The sequence below is a fragment of the Rhinoderma darwinii genome, chromosome 2 (assembly GCF_050947455.1).
Source record: "Rhinoderma darwinii isolate aRhiDar2 chromosome 2, aRhiDar2.hap1, whole genome shotgun sequence".
NCBI lineage: Eukaryota > Metazoa > Chordata > Amphibia > Anura > Rhinodermatidae > Rhinoderma > Rhinoderma darwinii.
The window spans coordinates 88121656-88138823 of NC_134688.1; the positions used below are offsets into that span (position 1 = coordinate 88121656).

Genomic DNA, 17168 nt, shown 5'->3' on the forward strand with positions numbered 1-17168 from the left:
TTTGCCCGATAATTGGCCCTTGTACAGAACTGTAATACGATTATATGCAGGAGGCCTAAGTCAGCTGACTGGTTTACCATCCTCCCAAATACTATAATCATCTGTAGCCATCACACACAGCTTACATGATTCTGACAACTACTAAAAAGAATGTATGATAAAACGGGATTTTTTTTTTCGTTTGCATATAGTATAATGGTCAGAGTTTCCACATTTTTCTTTCACACTTCAACACGTTACAACGTTACTGTCACTTTAATGGATATTACTGCCAATCTACTTTCATACGCAGAATTTCCAAACGTTTTTTTTTGTTTTGTCTATGGAACATTTGTTACTCTGAAATAAAAAAAACATGCAGATCTGTTTATTCGCTGATGGTGTGTGAGAATAAAGACGACCAGCAGAGAAAGTTCAATGCTACAGGAAGCAAGAAAAAGGGAGTGCTGGCAGGAGTCTCAAGAACTAGCCCTCACCTCCAAGACAAAGCTATGCATAGAAATAACAAAAACAGCCATTTAGAAAGCAAAAAAGCAAACTAAATAGAGGTTTTAAGAATGTATCGACTATTCCCCCACATCCTGTTTTCCGAGAAATCTCATGTCTTTACTAATTTATTAGCAATAATAACTGAAAATATAATTTAATGATTTTCTATCTCATGCAAAAATACATGGTTTATATCACATCCATGCTTAGGATCTCTAGGAATCTATGTTAACATAAAAGATTGACATAGATCCCTAAATTAACATTAAATTCCATATATTCATATACCCTGATGCTGATGCCTTGTGTCCGTCCAATGTGTTCTTCATAGCAAACGGGGAATTGTATGGACTACACGGCATGACTCAGGCAGAAGCTAAAACATAGTAATGCTCCATTAGTAGATACCTCGGGGAACTCAGTTAACAGCACATATGAAGTAGATTTCAGGTTTTAAAAAATATTCCTCAGAAAGCTTTGACAGGATTACCAAGAATTCTCAAATAATGCATAACTTGGCAAACTTGACTTTTGGATACTCCTGAACCGGGAAGACTGTCAAGATTAAAAAAAAGAAGAGAACTAGAGAAACTTAAAATAAAAGTGCTCAGTTCTGACCCACACAAATGCCCCTATAGGACATGTTAACCTAATTGTCCCATGCTCAGACCAAAATCTCAGAAAAGCCAAGGGGGAAAAAACAATAGAAATAGTTTACACATGAATGTAGGATGATGGTATAGAGGGCAGCAGAGAAATCAAGCATAAATATTGCATTTCGTATGGACCACCTTGATTGGAAATGTGAAGGGAGGCTCCTATATGAAAAGGTGCGGTCAGAAAGAAGACAACACTTTAGGCTGGTTTCCTCCGCAATACATACGCATTTTAGCATCTACATTACCGACGTAAGACCCCTGTGGTTGTACCACACCAAACCCGATCGCCCAAGATACCTATGGTTCTTTAAGTTCGGTTCAGAACTGTGAGTGTAGTCCAAGGCGTGGCCATAATACAGATGCTAAAATGCAGATGGGCCTTATAGAGTTTACACTTTGTGCAGAATTTATTCCCCACACATATCAAAATCAGAATTTTTCAAGGTGTTTGGAGAATACTAAACATCCCACGGAAACTGAATATGGATTGGATTTAGCTGATATCTGGATTCTAAATCATCTGTGTACAGTCGTGGGCAATATTTTGCACCTATATAATGAACAAAATGGCAATAAATAATATATACCACATTTTATATATGTCTCAATGGTCAGGTACGGAAATAAAGGGTCCATTTGTCTCTCTACAGGCAAATGCAAGGTCAAAATGAGGTATATATGCCATGTAATTGTATCCAGTGATTAGAGTAAGAAGCATATCATTAGAATGGATATTCAGCAATGGGTCTATTAAACAGAACATTTGTCAATGCCATCACATATATTTAATTCTCAAAGCAGATCCATTTTGATATTGGTGTAGGAGCCCATTCTCAGACTGTAATTTAATGTTTCGTATTAGTCAGTCTCAAGGGGTATCCGTTCAGACAAGTGCCATATTGTCATTACAACATGAACACTGTATTACTGCACTGAAAATTGATGATTTCAGAGAAAAACTAAAGCTGGTTTAGAGAATTAATCCTAAAGGTTGGATTATGTGATGTGGCTAATCCTCCCCCAGCATCACTGTCTATGACATTAATCTTCCCTTGGTCCACAAGGACTGTGTAAAGGATCTGCCAGACACAGCTTCTGTGTCGACGCCCGTGGGTAATCAGTCTGCACCTGCTCCTATGTCTGTGAGACTGACTCCATCTTCCACCACTCAGGATGGCAGGCTTAGGAGTGGGAGAGCCTATCACAGCCTGGCCAGACGGAGCTAGCTCCCGTCCTCTGTCTATTTATACCTGCCTTTCCTGTTCCTCCTTTGCCTGTGATTCTGCTCTGCTTGTTTCCTGGCTCTGCTGCTGCTACTTGAACTACTGATCCTCTGCTTGTTATTGACCTTGGCTTACTGACCACTCAACTGCTCTGCGTTTTGTACCTCGTGAACTCCTGGTTTGACTCGGCTCGTTCACTACTCTCGTTGCTCACGGTGTCCCCGTGGGCAGCTGCCCTGGTTCCCTAGCTTCTGTGTACCCTTGTCTGTTTGTCTGTCGTGCACTTACTGAGCGTAGGGACCGTCGCCCAGTTGTACCCCGTCACCTAGGACGGGTCGTTGCAAGTAGGCAGGGACTGAGTGGCAGGTAGATTAGGGCTCACCTGTCTGTCTCCCTACCCCGTCATTACAGACTGGTGACTGATGTTGCTATGGAAAGACCAAACCCATCTGGCAAATGTTATAACAGAGGTGCAATTTGGACACCTGGTATGAGGGTGGAGATTTGGGATTATTTGTAAAAAGTTATGCTTCATCTTGCATTGTAGGACTGTAATTTTATGCCAGAGTGCTGGAATACATATGTTTGGATGTGATGAAGAATAAGAACAATTAACCATTATAAGGATTTAATAAATGTTGGCAAGTAGCAGCACATTTTACAACTGCAACCTGTTTTAACGAGAATAAATTATCATTTGAAAAGCATTTGTTTATGGGTTCTTCATGCGGAGTCAAACAAGTGGGACCACCATATGTAAATGGAACTGTTCATACTGAATTGTAAATCATAAAACAATGTATAAAAATGCAATTATTAGATAACATTGTGTTACTTTATAGAAACTAATATTACAGTTTAGACTTGGGTCTATGCAAACAAAAATATCTAATACTATTATCCAAATTCTTCATAAGGCACAACGGCACAATGAGGCAGAAGAAACAAATACCGTTTTGGATCCTGGAACGATCCTGAATAGACAAGTGCGTCCTAAACTTCAGCATGTGGATATCTTTGGGTTTTGGAACAATGGCACAATACTTCCTAGGGTGTTTGAGCTATGGGATACTGGGACTTAGGGTCCTCTTAGGGTCCTGGTACAGAGCCCGACGTGGGCCATATAAACGAGCGTTAATCATTAAAGACAGCTCATTGATCAGCGCCCATCATACCCCCTCCCCCCCTCTACTCTATGTATGGCTCTGCTCAAATAATGAAAACAAAGTATAAGACACCATACTTTACCCCGTACAGCACACCCCGCGTGGCATTCACCACTCTACCACTCTCATTGCCCCTTTTTTTTTATATACATCTATGGTATGATTTTCCAAATTGAAAACTAACCTGCTGCCATGCCGGTAACCTAGCCACACACCGTCCTGCGAACTAGTGGAGACTAACACATCCATAAACTCAGTGAAGTTTTGAAAAATAAAATATATAGCAATTAGATATCAGCGATTCGATTGAACACAAATCAAATTCGGTCTGAATCTGCTGAAATTTCAGATTCAATGAAAAATCCAAACCTTTTGAGGTTCGGGGCGCATAAATTGCGGCAAAAATCGAAAACTTTTGAGGTTCAGGGCGCATAAATTGCGGCAAAATAGTGCTATTTTGCAGATTATAAAAAGGGTCACATGACTTCGGATGGGCTTCCCCATAATGCCTTGCAGGCAGCCTTCCCAAAATGCACATCTCTCCCTCTAGCACAGCCAATCATGTTGGGTATAGGTGGATGGCTCATAACCACTATAAAAAGCCCAACCAGGAAATGCTATTGGTTGGATACAGTCCTGGAAGACATCAGAAAGTCAGACACAGGTTTTCACATGTGATTCGCTGCAAATTTATTCATACCGAATCCAATGGCCAATTTGATTGACCCAAACCTGAAACTAATTTCAGGAAATTCGCTCATCACTATTTGCTATCATGCATTATCTTTGCTATAATTTTCCCAAAATAACCCCTTAAAAAATGGTAGTTCCTTCTGTGTTATTTACATTTGTTCTGTGTCCTGTCCTGTCCCCTGCAATGTTATTGTACCATGAAGAAATGTCAATCCAATGACACTACATAATCCGATCATATGCTGCAGTCCGCAGCAGCTAGTCCGCATCAATTTACTGCACATTTTGTGCAGATCCGCAGCAGAATCTGCAACGCAGATTCTGTGCGGCATTGATGCGGACAGTTGCGGAGGAAATCCGCCACGTGTGGTCATGCCCTTAGTAATAACGCCTGCTAAAATGATTCTTTACTTGTTGCTTAGTTCAGGGCTCTGTTCACACTAGCGTCATGGCTCTTGTTGTTAACGGAGCCATAACAGCCGTGACAGATTTGTTTTCACATGGATCCAAACGAATCCTGACGGATAACATTGACATATAATGAGGTCCATCAGGTTTACATTGGGATTCTAGTATTTTTTATGGCAAGCATAGTTCTACAGGCTACGCTATACTTGCCATCAAAAACAATGGAACCCCAACTGTACAGGGAAAACGTGTAAATGTAAACAAAGTTTTAAAGAGTTATTTCCATCTTAGACATTTATGGAATATCCACAGGATATGCCATAAATGTCTGATAGATGTGGGTCCCAGGTCTGGGATCCGCACCTATGTTGGGAACATTTCATCTGGTGTGGCAGCTGCCGACCGCAGATTCCAGGCAAGAACTAGTAGAGAGAGGGCCGAGCATGCAAGAGGCTCTCTCCATTCTGTTCAATGGGAGCTACGGAAACAGCCAAGCAAGCACTTCTCTGCTGTTTTCATAACTCCCATACAACAGAATGGAGAAAGCCTCATGCCTTGGAGAATGGAGAAAGCCCTCTCTACTAGCTCCATTCTGGAATCTGAGGCCACCAGGTGGAATGGGGGTCAGCTGAACCTCGTTCTCCATATAGGTGTGGATCCCAGAGCTTGCGCTCGCGTATATCAGATATTAGGCGAAATTCACACGAACGCGTGCGTTTTGCACATGCAAAAAACGGTGAGTTTTTTGCGCGTTGCAGTTCCGTGTGTCATAAGTATTTGCTGCGTGGCTGCGTGATTTTCACGCATATGCCATCCTTATGACACACAGTTTTGATGTTTAGAAAAATAAATGAAGGAGGTGGTTTTATTTTTCCCTTCAATTCTTGATCTACTGTTGCGCAAATCACGCGCAGCTCACGTAAGTGCAGCCGTGTGCTGCGCGTGATTTTCACGCACCCATTGACTTCAATGGGTGCATGATGCGCAAAACACGCTCAAGTATAGGACATGTCGTGAGTTTTACGCAGCGGACACACGCTGCGTGAAAATCATGGACTGTCTGAACGGCCCCATTACATAGGTCCAATGCGACGCGCGTGATTTTCACGCGCGTATCACGGACGTGAACTATGCTCGTGTAAATAAGGCCTTAATGGCATATCCTGTGGATATGTCATAAATGTCTAAGATGGGAAAACTCCTTTAAATGTAAGGCCCTGTTCACAAAGAGTTTTTTTGACTAGTTTTTTTACACGGAAACCGCGTCGCAAAACTCCTCAAAAACCGCCCGAAAATGCCTCCCATTGATTTCAATGGGAGTTGGACAAGTTTTTTTACCGCGAGTAAAAAAAACGCGTCACAGTAAAAAGAAGCATCATGAACGAACCAATCTTGAGGCGGTTTCCGCCTCCAAAACCCCATTTCAATCAGTCAGAAAGAGGAAGAAAACGCCTCGACGAGTGTTTTGACGAGTTTTTGTCAAAACACTGTTCAAAAACCGTCTGGAGCAGTTTTTGCAGGAGGAATTTTCCTCCTGCAAAAAACTCTGTGTGAACACAGCCTTAGGCTATGTTCACACGGGGTATTTTGCCGAGTTTTTTTATGCGGAAACCGCGTCGCAAAACTCGGCAGAAACGGCCCGAGAACGCCTCCCATTGATTTCAATGGGAGGCGTCGGCGTCTTTTTCCCGCGAGCAGTAAAACTGCCTCGCGGGAAAAAGAAGCGACATGCCCTATCTTCGGGCGCTTCCGCCTCCGACCTCCCATTGACTTCAATGGGAGGCAGGAGAAAGCGTATTTCTCGCTGTTTTATGCCCGCGGCGCTCAATGGCCGCGGGCGAAAAACGGCGCGATAATTGCCGCGAAAATCGGCGTGCAGGGAGAGGAATATCTGCCTCAAAGTTCCAAACGGAATTTTGAGGCAGATATTCCTCCCCCAAAATACTCCGTGTGAACATAGCCAAGTAATACAGCTGAAAACCTCTAGGCAGATCACAAACAAATCTTGTTATGTGTTGGTTTTGAGTTGTGATACATAATAATAAGGTCAGATTTCTATATTGACCCTTTAAAATTAAACATTTGTATTATTCTGTGCTTAGTAAACAAATAATATAGAAATAGAGCAAAACTTTACAGAAAGGAAAGTGGATAATTAAAGGAAAGTGGATAATTAATTAAAGGAAAGTGGATTAATGCATAATTTCTAGCAAAAAATTTTTTTTGCAAGGTTTAGGAATAATTTCTCATGCTTGAGTGAATTTGGGGATTTTCCTTGCCTGAAGATATCACCCAGACATTGCTGTCATGATCCACCAAGTCATCTGTATAAAGAAATACTCCATCTGTGAATCTTGTGATATCCCGCCATAGAAATTCTTTGCAATGGATATATATATATATATATATATATATATATATATATATATATATATATATATATATATATATATGGCTAAGTAGATAATGGCAATCATCTGGGTGTCATGCTTTGGGTTAGCAGATCAGCAGAACAGTATAGACATTTTCGGTGGGGTTTAAAAAGACGCATATTTAGAGCTACATTTTCTGGTGACAGCTGAGCCTCACATCACAATGAAACATAAATTATATGCAGTGATATCCATGAGAACCTCATGATTTGTGATGTGACTAATATAAAGGACATATTCTTAACCCTATAATATACTACTACATAGTCATCCAAGACAATCTCCTCGGTTTTCTTCTCAATCAGTGAAAGTCTCCTAGGCAGGACCTCACATGACTGGGAAAGAACCAAAGAACACGTTCCCATGTCTGTTTTATGATTACTACAACGTTTTTCCCCTTTTGGCCTCCAAACTTTAGCATTCACATCCAGATTATAGACAAATCAGTGCTGGCTTGTCCATGTGGGGGAAGTAAATCCTTCAAAAACTCAGCACTGTATTTGTGTGACATTTAACACATTTTCAGAAAATTGTACCAAGAATAAGGACAGGAGTGCCTGGTGTGGAGCGCGTCTCCTGGTGCCACCTGCCATGTCAGTTCTCAATTCATCAAACACACTTTTATGTCAGTGCAGCACGATTATGACTCTGCTATTCAGGATCACGGCACTGGCACCTCACGCCAACCTGGTCCTGCTGTTCATTTGTTTTATCCCATAATAAAACCAGCTCCCACATTCAGTTGAGATTTTCCATTTCTCAAAGGAAAAAAAAACATGAATACGGTACCTTATTGTTACATTTACTTACAATTATATTTTACATTTTCTTTACATTTACTGTTACTTAATAGACTCAAGTCTAAGGGCTTATTCACATGAATGTCCTATTTTTTACCGTTTTCACAGATTCCTCAATAAGCTCATGTCCATGAGGGATCCGTGAAAACGGATCCCGTAAGGATGCAAATTTGCCGTGAAAAATAGCAGATTTGACTCACGTTCGTGTGAATATAGCCTAAATCTATGGCTTTATATATTCTCTGTGACAACCTCAACAACCTTCATTTCTTCTTGTAATATCGAAACCTCTTCTAAGTCTTCATCGGTGCACCCCCATTTTTCACCTTTCTTCAAGTATATTAAGAAATGGGTTATTTTTTGCTGCTCACATTACACTGAAAGGTTTTCCTAGCAATGAATGAGTAATGAAGCATACTGCTGCATCATAATATATTTATAACCTATTAACCACTCGTAAGCCTTTTCTGCCAAAACGCCTCTTCTGCCACTTGTGGGAGTCAGCCAAGTTAGCTGTAGACATACCAGACAGCCTCAAGATGGCAGCAATATACTGAAATATGGTATAGAAAGGTAAAAGAAACTGTTAGTAAAACCTTTGCCAATGTTTACATACATAAAAAGAATTGGATAAAATTATAAAAAAGGCCTCACATTTCCAGAAACAGCACCACCTCCATCCATGGGTAGCGTCTGGTATTGCAGCATAGCTCGATTCACATGATTTGGGTCGAGCTGCGATACCAGACCCAGCCAATGGACAAGAGTGGTGCTATTTCTGTTAAAAAATAAACCAATTCTAACCTCATACAATCCTTTTCATGTAAAGTTCCACTATTATGGCCCTAAATAGCAAAGCTCCTATTATTTGAAAAAGGCCTCTGTAGCCACAAGAGCATTTTGATAATAACATGCAGAGCTTTCCAGACATACACGTTAAATGTAGAGCTAAAACGCAGTGCGAAAGGAGCCAAAGATAAAATCTCATCGGATTTAAAAAAACAAGACGTGACAAAAGAGATTATTTTATGTTCATTTATTTATTCAAATAATTTTCATTGGACAATAGGTCTTCTTGGAGAATTTTAGATCTCGCTAGACTGCGGCTTCGGACTTACAAAAGTACACAGCAGCAGCCCATGGGAAAGTACTGAGTTGTCAGCTGCAACCTTTGCCCCATGCGCACGACAGTTGTCCTTCAATAGTAATCAGTAAATTTTGCGCAATCCCAACTGTTGTATGAAAGTTACACAACATCAACACAAATTGTACAGCGTGGCCCTTGTAAGTCCATTTACTTTTTATTTGCTCTTCTGTGTTCATCTGAAAAATGGGAGTCCTTTAGAATTCACTCAGAATGGCCTTATAATTCGAGCAGATTCAGATCATGCATTATTATAATGACCTGAATTTTCTGTTGCTCAGAGTGAGTGTCCCCCACATCCCAAACTCAGACTTTAGAAGGTGACACCAAAGGTGTTTCACCGGTACAAACCTTTTTTAAACCAAAGTCAGCAAGCTGATCAGCTGAGATCGCGCGGGGGGATATATATATAACATTACATGAGCAGTTCCCCATTCAGGCTCATAGGGGGAGTCAAGAGCAATAGGACTCCCCTCTATAATGTGTATATGCCCTAATAGGTATAGGGGTTTTCAAGGGAGGAGATTATATCTCCAGGCCAGGTATCGGTCAGTCCACCTAGGAGCTGTATGAATTTAGCAGAACAGGGGCACAGCACATCAGCTGTAGAGAGCAGACTGTCAGAGATTGTGATGGGCAGGTGCTGGGGTCTCCCTGACAGTCTGCTCCTCTGTGCTGCTGTGCACTGTCCCTCCTGTCTAAACCTCCAGCAGCTGCCTGATAACGGCAAAACTGAAACTAGAGGGTGAAGGACCTGTGGTGACGTCACAGTCACATGATTAAGGTCCTGGAGGCTGCCAGAGACAAGCACCGCAGAGGAAGAGACTGGTAAGTGTGTGTGTGTGCGTGTGCGCGTGTGCGTGCGTGCGTGTGTGTGTGTGTTAGTTAATGTAAGTCTCAGGGGTGGACATACCGCATGTGCAGCCGGTGCAGCTGCACAAGGGCCCCGCGTGGGAAGGGGGCCCGTTCCTCTGCTGGCCGACTCAGTTCTCAGCTGCGCGATGCTGAGGACTGAGACAGAGGCCCGTGGACAGTAGCTGCGAGCCCATCAGCGGGCCCCCCGTGGACAGTAGCTGGGCAAAGAAAATGTGGGCAAAGAAAATAAAAAAACTATACTCACCTCCTCCCTCGCCTCCGTTCACCCGCCGCAGCCCCCATCCTCCTGTCTCGGTCTGTGTTACAAGTGTACAAGGCTGCACTGGTGACGCGCTGCCGATGGCACGTGACCGCTGCTGCCAATAACTCCTCATTGGTGTGCTGCTGAGGACAGTAGTTCCACAGCAAATCGCTGTTGAGGGCATTGATTGGCTGCAGCGGTCATGTGCCATCGACCGCGCGTCACCACAGCAGCTTTGTAAACACAGAAAGGGATAGGGGCTGCGGAGGGGGAACGGAGGCGCCGGAGGAGGTGAGTATAGGTTTTTCATTTTCTTTGCCCACATTTAGGGACTTAGTTTAGATAAGAATTTAACCCGGAAAAAAATGTGTTACTTGTGTTCTAAACTGGTAATAAAATGTACAATATAAATCTTCCTTCATAATTTTTATTAGTAAGGTTTATTTTTATATGCATATATATGTTTAGGTAACTTTGTCGGTATTGGGGGGGGGGGCGGGGGGGCCCTGGCACATTATCTGCACAGGGGCCTTTTGCAGTCTGTGTCCGCCACTGGTAAGTCTATATAGTGTGTGCTGTGTATATAGTGTCTATAATGTAAGTCTATGTAGTGTGTGTGTGTTTATGTCATAATGTAAGTCTATATAGTTTGTGCTGTGTATATAGTGTGTGCTGTATATATAGTGTATATAGTGTGTGCTGTGTATATAGTGTATATAGTGTGTGCTGTGTATATAGTCTATATAGTGTGTGCTGTGTATATAGTTACATAGTTACATAGTTACATAGTTAGTACGGCTGAAAAAAGACACATGTCCATCAAGTTCAACCAAGGGAAGGGAAAAGGGAAGGAAAAATTTCTACACATAGTGTGTGCTGTGTTTATAGTGTCTATAATGTAAGTCTATATAGTGTGTGTGGTTTGAATATATAGTGTGTGGTGTTAGTGTGAATTGTATATAGGGTGTTTAATCTCACATTTTTTGTGTGCAAAATAATTTCCCACCCATAGAGCCCTCTGCAGTAAGTCAGATGCTCAGAACACCCCCCCCCCCCTGCAGTATAATCTCCCCCATGGAGCCCTCAGTAGTTATTATACTGCAGGGGGAGGGGGGTCAGAGCGTTTGATTGACTGTTCAGGGTTCTATAGGGGAATAACTCCTTCCCCCCCAAGAGCCATAAGGGCGGATTTACACGAACGTGTAATACGTCCGTGCAACGCGCGTGCTTTTCACACGCGTCGCACGGACCTATGCAAGTATATGGGGCAGTGCAGACTGTCAGTGATTTTTGTGCAGCGTGAGTCCGCTGCGTAAAACTGACGACATGTCCTATATTTCTGCGTTTTTTGCGCATCACGCACCCATTGAAGTCAATGGGTGAGTGAAAATCATGCATGCCACACGGAGGCACCTCCGTGGGACGTGCGTGATTTGCTCAACAGCAGTATAACTATGATTGCAAACAGAAAAGCACCAGGTGCTACAAACATACAAACAGAGTGTCATAATGATGGCGGGTGCGCGAAAGGCACGCAGCCGCGCATCATATGGTGATGACACACGGAGCTGTTAAGTGCCTTTTGCGCTCGCAAAACGCCGCATTTTTTGCGTGCGCAAAATGCACACGCTCGTGTAAATCCGCCCTAAGTGTCAGACACTTAGACCCTCCCATAGGGCACTCAGCAGTCAGTCAGATGCACTGGGGAGGGGTGTCTGACTGCTTAAAGGGTAACTAACGAAACTTTTAAAAAAAAATTACATGTCATAGTGACATGTCAAATGTTCTAATCGGTGTGGGTCCGGGCACTGAGACCCCACCAATCGCTGAAACAAAGTGGCAGAAGCGCTCAGGTGAGTGCTTTGCCACTTTGTTTCTGATCGTCTTTCCTCTGATAGCCGAGCATGCGGTGTATGGGCACAACAGAAAGTCTATGAGTCCGTACACCGCGACGAGGAAATACAATCAGAAATGAAGTGGAACAGCGCTCACCCGGGCACTCGTGCTGCTTTGTTTTAGTGATCGGTGGTGGTCTCAATGCTGGGACCCCCATCAATCAAAACTTCTGACATATCACTCTCACTATGACACGCCAAATGTTTTTTAAAAGTTTAGTTACCTCTTGGGGACTGAATTTATTGGTTTGAGTTAATGTATGGGCCTGGGTCTTAATTTGCTTAGGGGTCTGGGGTATAAGACAATTTATGGTGTTTATTTCTGAATTTTTATGTTGCTATAGACGCTGAAAATGGCTTCAGAATCAAGGGGAAAAGATTTCTCATCAGGAAACTATGCAGTCATCAGGAGAAGTCGCCATAGCGGTCTGTGTCAGATGGAGAAGAAAAGAGAACGACCCATCAGTGAAGACATCTCCTGTGAGTCATTGCATTTATCTGTCACCTCTCCTGACATGTCTGTTATCGGAAATCCTTGTATTCCACATAAAGTCTTTGTGTACCCAGGACTAATAGACAAATGTGTGTTACCATTCCCCTTGTCAGGAGGATGTGTCCCTACACAGTGTGATACTGTCAGCGATGGTTGGAGACTGTCAGTGTGTAGGGACACAGCCCTTTGACAAGGGGAATTGTAGCACTCATTTGTCAATGCTCACACAAAAAGGTGGTGTTTAATATAGACATGACGTGGCAGGGCGGTGGTGGAGAAGGGGGCCCAAGCTTGAGGAACAGCCCAGGGCCCATGGTTTACTTAATCCGCCACTGACTGCCAAACAATAGTTCTAGATCAAGACCTAAACTAGGGCCATTTAAAAACAATATCCATGTCCTGAGAGCCTGTCTCTGGGACTGGCAGCACAACAGACAGGTGGCAGGCGGTTTGTTGCATGTCCATGCAGTCTAGGATCAAAATGAAGTGTCTATATGTTCACATCTGCGCGATTACATTCTGTCAGGGTCTGAAACACTTTTGCCAGCAAGAATAGCACAGGAACCCCAAAGGAACCCCATTATTAGTAAATTGGGTCTGTCAGACACCATTCGGATCAGTCATATAACGGATTTGACACAGAGTAAGGCCTCGTGCACACTTCTTTCACCATTTTAGCGGCCGTTTTTGACGGAGTCGTGTGCCTGTTTTAGCGGCCGTGTGGTTTCCGTGTGAACTCCCGTGTTTCTGTTTCCAAGCGCCGAGCATGGTACTGTCCAGGGTGCTGAAAGAGCAGGGTTGCTCAGCGCTAGTCACTGTACAGGGTGCTGAAAGAGTCAATGGGCTACACTGATCGGCGGTAACTCTTTCAGCACCCTGGACAGCGACTAGCGCTCAAGAATGACCATGGTCGGCGCTCGCAAAATACAATTTTAGTGAAATAAAAAATAAAAAAAATCAGTTCATACTTATCCAGAACTCCTTGCATTTTCCTCCTGTCCAGCCTCCTGGGATGAAGTTTCATCCCATGTCACTGCTGCAGCCAATCACAGGCTGTAGTGGCGGTCACGCAAGACTGGATGACGTCAGAAGTCTGGCCTCCAGGGATGACGCTTCATCCCATGTGACCACCTCTGCAGCCAATCACAGGCTGCAGTGGCCACATGGACTGACGCGTCATACAGAAAGGTCGGACTAGAGGAAGAAGAGGGACTCGTCACCAAGACAACGACCGGGGTACGTATGAACTGCTTTTTATTTTATTTTTTATCAGCAGCCTCTTCTCTCTATAAGTGATGGATAGAGAGAAGTGGCTGCCAATTAGTGTAATATCTCTAATGTACCTCTGTCCACCTGGCCGTGCCTTCAGTTTTTTTGACGGCCCCATTGACTTGCATGGGCCTCACGGTCATGGAATCTCAAACCAAAGTAGGACATGCTCTACTTTTGTCAGAACGAAGCAATGGGACCATCCAAAAAAATGAAGAGTGCATGGCCCCATTGAAATGAATGGGTCAGGGTGCTAGCCGTCAGAAAAACGACTAGCACCCTGAAGAAAAAGACTGAAGTGGGCATGAATGGCTGTCCATATAATACATGGAGGGGGGTGCGGTCAAGTGCAGCTGAGTGGTGATATCCTACTCTACTGATACTCAAAGTCTCTCCGCTGTGGCTCAAAGAGGGTGATCCTCCTCTTTGACATCCATACACACTAATAGCGCAAATTATACATGGGGTCCATTTCCACTTTTCTGCACGGAAAACGGATGGGAAAAGAATTCTGATAATTATGAAACTGTCCCATTATATTGAGTGTGTATGTAGAAGACGGACCAGTGTATGTGAATACTGAGGACTGAATTTTTCAAAAGTCCATCCAAATGGATCCGTCCTGATCCTTCATATAATAGCAGCAGAAGAAAATCAATAGACGTCAGCATATTTTCTTGAGAAAGTCTTTTTTCGAAAATGTTGGTTCTTTTGTATTCCCTGCCGGAGTAAATGGAATAATGGTTTGCTGACGTCCATTGAGTTTCTTCTGCTGAACCTCTGAGTTCTTGTCTTCAGTGATCCCTATAATTGTTAATGAGCTTTAAAATCATTAATGAGGAATTTAATGGTTGAGAATTTTCTACCACAAAAACTGCGTACTATCTACTGAAATCCTGTATGGTGTATTCACACGTGCCCGTATGCGATCCAAAACAGCATAGAAAAAAAAACCAGTAATCTGCGGTACAAAATGTCACGTGTAAATACACTGTTAAAAAGTTAGGAAACTTTACCTGACATGTTAAAACAATTTAATGGCCAATTGGAACTGTCAAATCACAATTTTATTTATCATTTTAAGGAGATATTGTTATAGGCATCTTTTGTTATAGTTTTCTAGATAACAGTCTAAATAATATTCAAGATAACAGTGGAACAATGCCCTCTAGTGGCTACATGATTGTGAAATACAATTTAGATCAGTATACTAAAGGGGGTTTTACATAGGACGATTATCATGCAGACGAGCGTTAATATAACGCTCATTGCTGATAATTTCCCTGTGTAAACAGGGGAACGATCAGGAGATGAATGAGTAAACACTCGATCATCTGCAGGTCGTATCATTTTTAAAAAGTAAAACAGTAACAACCGCTCGTCCCTATCCATAGCTCCGTGTGACAGCAGCAAGCGAGCGCCGATCAACGATGTCTCGTTGATCGGCACTCGCTGCATCGGCCGCTTATCGGTGTAAAAGGGCCTTTAGTATTCAAGATGTCAGTGGAACAATGCCCTCTAGTGGCTACATGATTATGAAATACAATTTAGATCAGTATACTTTTTACTGTATTTACCAAATGTATATTTTATAGATGTATAGAAATATCTTGTTACTTGATTATGCGCTCTATAAAAAGAACATTGAAAATAAAATTACTAATGTAGTATTCAGCAGATCACAAAGAAAACAATGCCCTCTAGTAGTTACATGATTGTGAAATACAAATCAGATAGAAGCAAGTATTAATGACTGATATTTACTTTAGACATATTCTATATTACGAGATGTAGTTTAGATGATTTTCATACAGATGTAGCAGAGCTGACTGCAAGGTATAATGATAAGTTCACCTGTTGTATAAACTAGGGATGTCACGATACCAAAATTTGGACTTCGATACCGATACTTCGTTTAGTATTGCGATTTCGATACCAATTTCGATACTTTTGCCAACAGTAATAAAAAAAAAAAATCTTCCGTTTTCTGATGTGAGGCGCGACGTGTGATGAATTTTGAACGCGCCTCACATTAATAGTAATTAATCCCATCATGTTTCTCAGTCATAATGGGTTAATGTGTAAGGTACATGATGGGGTTAATTACTATTAATGTGAGGCACGTGGAGGTGAAATTCATTGCACCTCGCGCCTCACATTAATAAGTGATAGAAAGCAGTGTTTATTTTATTTTTTTACAGCGCACACATCATAAATGATGCAAAAAAATTATTGTGAGCGCCATTACTGAATGTGTGAATATTTTATGTATTGAGACTTATTTTAATGTTTATTGTAAAAAAGGTGAATGTGTATTTTTTTTACTTTAACATTACTTTGTTTTTACTTTGTTTTTAAACTTCAATGTACTGACATATATCAGATATGTGCCAGTACATTAACCTGTGGACGGATAGCACACAGGCAGTTGTTAGGACATACTTGGGTATGTCCTAACAACATGAAATATGGTAAGACAGCCCTGGGGTCCGTCAATAGACCCTGGGCTGTCTGCCCATATATGGTATGGCCCTCGATCGCGTCACAGGAATTCCCTGTGACGCGATCCAGGGGCATCCCCACTGCTCATTTTCTCCTGAATGCTGCAGTCAGCTGTGATCGTAGCATTCAGGAGAATAGCGGCGGAGATGAGAGGTTTCTCTGATCTCCGCCGTTATAGAGCGGGGCTGCGGCTGTGTAATACAGCCATTGCCCCGCTCCTGACAGGAAGTGCACGCGCGGTCAGCATGAGGAGATGCGGCCGGCGCTGCACTAATGAGCGGCGGTTCAGGCACTGGGGACAGAACATGGGGGTGTTTTGTAGCGCGCCCGCCATGTTCTGTCTCCAGTGCCGCCGCTCATTAGTGCAGCGCCGGCCGCATCGCATCATCCTGACCCCGCGAACTTATCATGACTCAGGAGCGGGGCTGTGGCTGAATTACACAGCCGCAGCCGCGCTCTCATACATTCATGTATTACTATACTGAGCTGTGCGGCTGCGCAGCTAAGTATCGAAATACAGGAAATAGCGGTATCGAACCGTTTAGGGATGCAGAGTATCGAAACAGTATCGAAGTTTCGATGCACCGTGCATCCCTAGTATAAACGCGGATTACACAATGAGTTTTCCAAGTGACAAACTCTTCTATACTACATCTGAGAGAGGATTACATATAAGTATCTAGAAATATACAAATACATCCTCACTAAAACATGAAGCTCTAGTACAACGTGTTTAAGGTTGCTCATGGTAGTACATCATCATAAGCCCATGCAGACAAGTAATCGGAAACAATGGACTGTACAGATTAGAAAAAGAAGATGAGTAAAGTTACCAGCATTGCAGCAAATAGATGAGAATCATTTTTCCCAAAAGATTA

The 17168-nt window shown here is 42.6% G+C and overlaps 1 protein-coding gene across 4 annotated transcripts in view; it reads right to left on the reverse strand.

Annotated features, from left to right (window-relative positions):
- Positions 1 to 17168, reverse strand: part of ZNF385A (zinc finger protein 385A) — a 211098-nt gene that overhangs the window by 56851 nt on the left and 137079 nt on the right. The window lies entirely within an intron of this gene.